Source organism: Equus przewalskii, chromosome 6 (assembly GCF_037783145.1).
Source record: "Equus przewalskii isolate Varuska chromosome 6, EquPr2, whole genome shotgun sequence".
NCBI lineage: Eukaryota > Metazoa > Chordata > Mammalia > Perissodactyla > Equidae > Equus > Equus przewalskii.
This window is the reverse complement of record NC_091836.1, coordinates 78,538,016-78,547,362: the sequence shown is the minus strand read 5'-3', so window position 1 is coordinate 78,547,362 and position 9,347 is coordinate 78,538,016.

The following is a 9,347-nucleotide window of genomic DNA, read 5'->3' as shown; positions in this document are numbered from 1 at the left end:
TGTGCTTGTCTCACAAAGTCTCTGTGTCAGGGCCCCTGGAAGTTGGGAGAGCCCAGGCACAGCCTAATTATGTCAGTGTTTCTCTCCTAGTCTTCTGAACACAAGGCTTTGTGGTCCTCATTTCTTCCATTGCTACCAGCCCTTCAGCTCCTTCTTACTGGCTTTACCTCCTTGGGCAAAGTAGTGAACCTCTCTGAGCTTGGTTTTGTAATCTGTAAAACAGAAGTGACGGTAGTGCTTAGTTCACAGTATCAAATGAGATAATCCATGTAAAGTGGGTGGCATATGGTAATCCCGCAAAGCTTTAACTGTATAGAGAACAGTCTTGTATGGTGGGTCAGCAGTGTGTGAGAGAACACTTACCTCTAGAAAAGGAGATATTTATTTAGTTCAAACAAGTAGGAGAGGTTTGGGAAGGGGAAGGATTGCGTGAAGCTTAATATATAGTTAAAGCCATTGTGTAAATGACATTCTAAAGAAATGCATTTTACAGATGATAGAAACATTCCCTTTAAGTGTCACTATTTTCAATATTTAAGCAGTATGGTTAACTAGTCAACAGGAAGCTTTCTTTAACCATGATAATGGTTATCACAATGTAGAATTATGGTTCCACTACTACTCAGATGATACTACCATTCCACCTCAAATGGTATTCTGTCTTATTTTTGTCCATTTATTCTAAATATAAAAAATGTAAAGAGACTTACCCAACCTATGCAATGGGCAACAGAATCAAAATTCATAATCATCTTAATAGAATGAAACCAACAAAATTGTTTTAAAAAGAGTTAAAAAAACCATCCTGACTTTAATTTTTAAAAACCTATTACACTTACACAGTAGGGGGAAAACTTGGGCTATTGGAGGTTCATGTGAGGGCCTGGCTCAGTGGCGCAGCGGCTAAGTTCGCACGTTCTGCTTCGGTGGCCTGGGGTTCGCCAGTTCAGATCTCAGGTGCAGACCTATGCACCACTTGTCAGGCCATGCTATGGCAGGCGTCCCACATATAAAGTAGAGGAAGATGGGCACAGATGTTAGCTCAGGGCCAGTCTTCTTCAGCAAAAAGAGGAGGATTGGCAGCAGACGTTAGCTCAGGGCTAATCTTCCTCAAAAAAAGAAGTTCACATGAAGATGATGTTGGTGTTTTAGTTGGTTATACATTCTATATGTAGAAGTATTAAGGACTCTGGGTGTAAGAGATGTCATTTTGAAGACAAGGATGTATATACAATTTGTGGAAGATCCAGAAAAGGTCAATGGTAACATGATTATTGTCTTCAGAGCTGTCATGTGGAAAGTGTTCCTTCTGGTACCAGAAGGCAAGCATTTCCAATAGATGGAGGTTACAGAGAGGCATATCCTGACTCAATTGGAGGGAAGCATCTGCTATAAACCAGGGACTACGCTGACTCCTGCAAAGAAGGCAGTATTGTTCACTGCTTTGCAGAAGGAAAAGCTAAGGCTCAGAGCAATATCAAGATACAACTATTTAGTGCAATTAAATATCTCTAAATTCTTTTTCACTGGAAGTGAAAGATGGAATGATCATTTTCTAGCAATATTATGAAAGAGATTTCTGCATTGGGTGGGAGTTTGGATAAGGAGACCTCCAAAGTTATTTCTAATGCCAAATTCTTTGATTCTAGGACATCTGTATTAAATGGTATTATGAATCAAATGTAGTTTCTTGTTCACCCATTGCCCTCACTACAAACATAGACTCATTAATTTGGGCTGAAATTATGAGCTTTTTTACCTAGCTTTGAAGGGTTGTAGGATACTGTTCTCAAGAAATTAGAAAGCAGAGACAAAGTGGTCTGTGTGTTATAGGTTGGACTCCTCTGTCAGCTGCCTTCTTCCTTCCATTATCAGTGCATCCTGAGCTATAATATGCTACCGTCTTATTGTATGCTCACTTGTCTGGCTAGTGACCTTCTGGCAGCTGTTTCTCACATCATGTCAAGTATATGGGCATTGTGATAGCTGTTTTCTCACAGATCTTTTTATTCAAGAGTTGTGGTATGTTCTGGAAGACTGGGGCTGCCATGTCTGACCCACATGGAGAAAAATCTGGGTCTCTACTTGCTTTTAGGTAGTGACTTAACCAAAGATTCTAGCAGCCTGATGACTACAAACCCTGTTCTTTCTTTCTAGCACCTTTATCACACTCCTTCCTGGACCTATGCCCCTAACCAGCTAATCCCAGCCACCAAAATCAGAGAAGGGAATTCGATCCTAGCATTGGTTTTACTGGGGCTGGAATAGCCTCCCAATTTGTAATTAATACAGAAAACCTAACTCTCCAGGGAACCCACATACTCCAGTGTTGACATACTCAAACCCTGCTGGTTGCCTTGAACAGGAGAAACAGGTTGGGAAGAGGGAGGATGGCTGATCTAGTAGAGATACTTGTTTGCCAGAGGAGAGACTTGGAGGGCAAAGGGAGTGAGGACATACAGTCTTCTGTATTGTGAGCCTGGATAACAGGAATTTAACTTTGCTTTCATCATTTGGCAAACTAAGATGGGATATCTTAGGATTCTGTTATGAAATGCTGGACTTCTTGGATACACTGGATGACCTTGTATTTGGGGAGCTGCTATTGTGGTTCTCATCTTACTTATTTTGAAAATGGGTTAGGACATGAAAATTTGATTGGTGCTGGAGCTGACCATAAGAGGAATCAATTACTCTGTTCTGAAAGTTCTACAGAAACTGTCCCCCACATGTCTGAATTCATAATAGTTTCTCTGTAATATGTGGGAACCAGTGGGAGAATTGAAAGTATATCAAAGTGAACAGGTTTCATAAAGACCAATTAGACCACAGGGGTATGTGAAGGGGGCCTGTTCTAAGGTCTGAGGAAGGGCAGCCAGAGAGGAGGATTCGGCTGGGTATGCCCCATGGAGAGTAGAATTTCAGCAATAGTAAGGCTTAGTATCAGGAGGTAAGGGGTGAGGGGAAGGGCAGGAACTGAAAAGAGTGACAATTAAAGGGAAGGAAAAATGGAGTGGGAATCCCAGCATCAGCCTAAGTTGACTCCACCACTGGGATTCAGATCTGTCTGTGTATACTAGAAGCCTGGTGGGTTCCGGAGGCGGGAGGCGGGGTGGGGGGAGGGGGGGTTGTGGAGGGCAATAATAATAAGTGAGCAGATGTGCCACAGAACCCCAGAAAAGACTAAAGAATTGGAGACACCAGTTGTCTGAAAAGCAAGTAGGGGTAGAGGGCTAAAAACAAGATGATTACTTGAAAGACTATAAAGTAAGTTAGACCTGAGATCCTCACCCCTTATTCATTCATTCATCCCCTGGAGAAGCTGAACTAGTTGGAGCCACCAAGAACAACTGGGAGCTGAGAGAAAGCATCCTACTGAAAGGGGGATTCAAGGTTCAGCATTCTGAAGCATCAGACACCTCTTTCTCCGGCTTGGATCCCAGAATTCTGAAACTTGGCTGATCTCTTAGGATATTGCTTTCACTGCAGCCCTCTCAAGGTGGTTTTTTTCTCCCACAGTCCTCTTACTGGTCTGAGATGGGATAGATGCGCTCCTTATTCCTCATTACTGCTCCTAGACATTTCTCCCTCTCTCTTCCCTTAACGCTCCCCAGCTTTGAGTTTCATGCCATCAAATTATATCACTTACTTCCTTTCATTATTGCTGTCTACAAAATCTACAAGCCCCTGGGTCATTCCTCTCATTTGTCTCTAAGTTTAGCTCTTGGCTCATTTCACTCCTCCAACACTGCTCTTAATTCTTGGTGATTTAATTACATGCATGGAGGATCTTTTCAACACCCTGACATATTATTCTTCCTTGAATAACAGTCTTCCACTGATTTCATCCTCTACCATTCCTTGCCATTCCCTCCCATGGTCATACCTTAGATCTTGTTATTTATTCCCAAAAACTAACACCATAATCTCAGGCTCATGGATCTCACTGTCTGACCACCATCTCCTAGTAACTTGATCCCAACACTTCTTTGACTACCACCTTTCATTGTCCCTAACCTCTCTGAGTTCCTCTCCTCCCTTCATAAGCAACTTAAATCCCAGGGTCAAGCATTATAATGATTCACTTACATATACTTTTAACTCAGTTTACCCTTTTTGTCACTCTCACTTCACAAAACCACACTTTAAAGCCAGCTCTTTGCCTATTCTCTGCCTACACCTGTGTAGCAACCATGCCAACTGGTCTCACTTAAAATTCATGTCCTTAACTGTCACGCCCTTAATACTGCCCAACAATCATATTTCCCTAGTCATTCACCCTGCCATTCTCCTGGATCAGGGGTTGGCAGACCCTTTCTGTAAAGGGCCAGTAATAAGTATTTTAGGCTTTGCAGGTCATACAGTCTCTTCCACAACTACTCCACTCTGCCATTGTAGCAGGAAAGTAGCCATAGGCAATAGGTAAATGAATGTAATTTGAATTTTATGTAATTTTTACATGTCACAATATAGTATTCATCTTTAGATGTTTTTTCCCAACCATTTAAAAGTATAAAAATTACCCTTAGCTTGCAGACTGTAGAAATACAAGATTTGGCCGCAGGCTGTAGTTTGCTGGGCTGTGTCCTAAGTTATTTCACACGTTTTCTTTTCTTCTCAAGTCTCTGACACCTCCTTCCCCATTCTCACTCTCAGATGATGACCTTGTTTTCTACTTTATTGATGAAATAATCAGGACATTCACCACGCTTACCACATCTACCCTCTTACTAGCATCTGTATGCATACATTCAGCTTTCCCTTCAGTTACTGTGTTACCACAGCACAAGACCTAAATACCGTATAACTTACTATGTTTGTTTATTGTCTGTCTCTCCCTCTAGAATCTTAGTTCCAAGAGGGTAGAGTTTGCTGTTTTATACACTGATGTATACCCAGTATCCTGAACAGTGTTCAGCACGCAAGTGTTCAGTAAATACTTGAATGAATGAACACTGGCTACCAGACCAGCAGGCAAGAGTTTGGAGAATTTCTCTCCATAGAAACTTACCTCTCTTTCCGAGAGAAAAGACCTACCTATCTTGACAGTTGGAGATCTCCTTGAGCACCTTAAGTGATATTTTTTCAAACTTTGAAAAAAACACCCACAAGAAATTCCCATTTTATGGGATTGACCCAGTACATAATATGTATGTGTGTGTATGTGTCAGGGGGGTGTATATGTATGAAACCGAAGTTTCACAAAATACTTTTTGCAATGTATTTTGATATAGTATTTTCTGTTCTGTCATTTGGGGGAAAAGAGGTTGGTTGCGACTAATTATACTGATTTCACAAACCACTAATGGGTTTGCAACCAAAAGTTTGAAAAATACTCCAGTATGTCATAATTACAAGCCCTGTCTGTGTACACAGTGTTTCTAGTCAGCTTTCTAATCCCTCACTCTTACATATGAATGGATAGCCAAGGATCTCCAGACATTTAAGAAAAGCTTCTAACAAAAAAGTGAGAAACAAAGACTGAAAAACTTAACATAGACAATTTAAGAAACAAAACATTAGAAATATCCTCAGAGAAATAAGATATTGCACCGCCCCCTCCTCCCAGATGGAACAGAATGCTACTTTAAAGAAGGGGGAGGGGTGGACAAGAGAGTGCTCCAATAAATTTAAAACATGATAACACAAATGTTAAAATTCAAAAGAAGAGTTAGAATACGGAAATCTTTCAGAAAAACAGGAAGAGGTAGAGAAATGGGGAAGAAATGATAAATTATCCTAGGCCAAAGCTTAAAGAACCACCAGTCCAGAGTGAACGAGGATGATGGACTCCTGGAAAGTTGTCTCCAATTTAAAAAATAAACTGAGGGGCTGGCTGGGTGGCACAGCGGTTGAAGTTCGCATGCTCCACTTCGGTGGCCCGGGGTTCGCTGGTTCAGATCCCAGGTGCGGATGTGGCACCCGCTTGGCACGCCATGCTGTGGTAGGCATCCCACATATAAAGTAGAGGAAGATGGGCACAGATGTTAGCTCAGGGCCAGTCTTCCTCAGCAAAAAGAGGAGGATGGGCAGCAGATGTTAGCTCAGGGCTAATCTTCCAAAAAAAAAATAAAATAAACTGATAGGCTACCTGATGTATTTGAATATATTGAGAGAAGAGTTTGGGATGAATTAATTATAGATACTTGAATGCTCGGTACTAAGAGCAAAGAAAAGGAGGCACTGGCTAATTTCAATCAAAAAAAGGAAATGTAATAATATGCTAATTAAATCAACTATGAATAATATGTACAGTCATAATGAATAGTGACTTATCTAAAGTAATATAGACATATTGAAGGGTTGAGGATGGAGAAATAGTACATGTGTTTGAGAGGACATTAGAGTATATAAATACAGTTTATTTCCTATAGAAAGAAGTAAAATAATAGACCAAACTGAAAAATCAAGAACTAGTAGTATAAGCATGTTATTAAGAAATATGGAGATAAATCCTGGAAGAGAGAGCTAAAAGATAAGAATGAAGTTGTCTCTGGGGAATAGAAATTCAGAGTGTAGAGGGCCAGGGCAGGGCCTACTGTGAAACACTATTTGACTTTTTTTAAATGTACTATATTGGTAAAAATAAAAATGAAGACAAATAACGTAGCATTTCATTTATTTGAAAATCTTAGTGGTCAGAGAGGAGAGATTGTTTTCCTTGAGTATTTCCTCAAGGCACTAGAAAACCAACAATATTGATTTAGCACCCCTCTGAAACAACCTTTAAAACTTCTTCCTGTTTTGGTACTAAACTTTGTGTTGCTTTGTTATTTTAGGGACTCCAGTAACTGGTTAGCAATAGGGGTACCAGCATCTCTAGGAAGAGGGAGATAATATTCTGGCCTCCTACATTATTGTTATCATGGTGGGGACCAGCAAGTGATGGCATGGCATACTTATATGGCTTTACAAGCAGCAGAGGGCAGAAAATCTCACTGAAGGGGGCCCAGTAGGAGGGAGCATCCTGGTGATGCACGTGGTAAAGGAGAAGGCACATATAAGATAGTGCTGGGTATGCTCAGAAAGAACTGGAAGAACTTGTGTGTGTGTGTGTGTCACCATAACCACTAGAGGCACAATCCAAGGAAACCGTCATTGTTGATGCTGTGCATGACTCCATTTGTTCTCCTGGACTGGCGTAGCCTGGCAAAGTGCTAGGTAGATCAGAAAGGGTGGGGCAGAGAAATAAAGGGGCATCCAGTGAGCTATTTGATCACTGGAGAGGAAAGCGGGTGAGGAGGCTGCAGACAGAGCTAGCAAAACCTTGGTCCCAGATATATTTGTCCCAGATACATAAATTGTCACTTCTGCTTCCTAACCTCCTGACTTACACACTTAAATTTAGAGAAGGCTCTTCTTACTCTCCTTAGCCATCCCCTACCAGGGAATTTTTCAGGCCTCACGAAGAAGTGATAGGGCCCAGGACAGGTGGGAGGGTGCACCTGGACCTGTGTCACTCCTTAAAAGGAATGAAGTAGGGAAACCTAGTCACAGGGAAGCAAGGAAAAGGGAAGGGAAAAGAGTGGGTACTCACTAAGGCCGTCTTACCTGTAAACAGAACAACACTGATGTGACCTGAAGGTCTAGAAAGACCCTAGGTCAGAAATCTCCCCTCGGGGCCAGCGCCATAGCCAAGTGGTTAAATTCACCCTCTCCACTTGGGCAACCCAGGGTTTCGTCGGTCTGGATCCTGGGCGTGGACCTGGCACCGCTCATCAAGCCATGCTGAGGTGGCGTCCCACATAGCAGCACCAGAAGGACCTACAACTAGAATATACAACTATGTGCTGGGGGCTTTGTGGAGAAGAAAAAAAAAAATTGGCAACAGATGTTAGTTCAGGCGCCAATCTTTAAAAAAAAAAAGAAATCTCCCCTCTCCTGCCTACTCAGGTGCCCCAGATCCCATCTGTACTTCATTGGGCATCTCAGCATCACCCTCTCATGGTCAGAAGGAAGTCAAATAGGGATTGAAGTAAGTACCTGGTTCTTCGAGACTGACCAGAGGAGCCTCTCCCATTCCCCTTTTCCAGGTCCCCACAAACATTTATTGGTTTTTACTCTATCCCAGTCTCAAGGCACAAAGATATTAGACAAGGTCTCTACCCTCTAAGAGCTTGAAATATTATGGTGGAGGTTGGGAATACAGAGGCAGATATGAAAACATAATTTTAACCATAATTGGCTAAATTAGGAAAGATATCTGCACAAACACAGAAAGGAGTGCACTTAAGTCAAGGAAGGCTTTCTAGCTTAGATGACCCCTGACCTAAGGGAAAAGTAAGAGTTATCTAGGTATGAGCAGGGCGGAATGAGAGGAACTGAACCCTCCACTTCTCTTGCATCACCTAAAATTACAGTCATCTTTTTTTGATGGACCTATACCTTCCCCAAACCCCAGGCTCTCACTGTGCCAGTTCCTCCCTGTCACCCCTCTCCTTACGGGTGAGTCTTCATTCAGTCTCCAGCCAGGCAACCATCTTAAAGGCACACTCTACTCATGGCAGCCACATTCTATATTCTAGAACAGTGATGCCTAACATAACTACTAAGTTTTCTAGTAGCCACATTTAAGAAATAAAAAGAAACAAGTGAAATTATTTTAATCATATATTTTATTTAAGCCAATGTAGCCAAAATAATTCAACTTTAATCAATATAAAAACATTAAGATATTTTGCTTCTTTCTACTAAGTCTTTGAAATCCAGTATATATTATACACTTACAGCATATCTCAATTCAGACTAAACGCATTTCAAGTGCTCAATTGCCATATGTGGTTAGTGGCTACTGTATTGGACAGTGTAATTCTGCCTAGACTGAGTGTACTTGGTGTTTCTCCATTAAACAGGTGAGGCCTATCAGACTGAGGCATTACTATATATTTCCTCTAAGCCTCTGTACCCCAAGTCAAGGCCCTGAGAACAATTTTGGAGAAGAGAAGGCCTGTGAGGTTTCAGCCAGAGAGTGAGCAGTCCCTTTAGATGCCAGACCTAGACAATTAACCCTAAATTGATCCCAGGCTTGCTGATGAGTCAGCTTCTAGCAATCACAGCTCCACAGTGCCTTACAGTCAGACACATTTGACCCCAGGTGTCTCCACATTGTCCTCTGGCTAGCAGAACACCCACTACACAGACTTGATATTTCACTATGTGACAGCATCTTGACAGGGCAGCCAGGAGGGGCCTTAGTGAAAGGTCATCTAGTCCTGCCCCTCTGGTTCTGGCTGGGACTGGGCACCATTTGCCACTTGGGACTGAAAGGTGCTAAATATATTTGGTGCGGTATCAGACACCTAATTTTTTTTTTTTTTCTGAGGATGATTAGCCCTGAGCTAACTGCA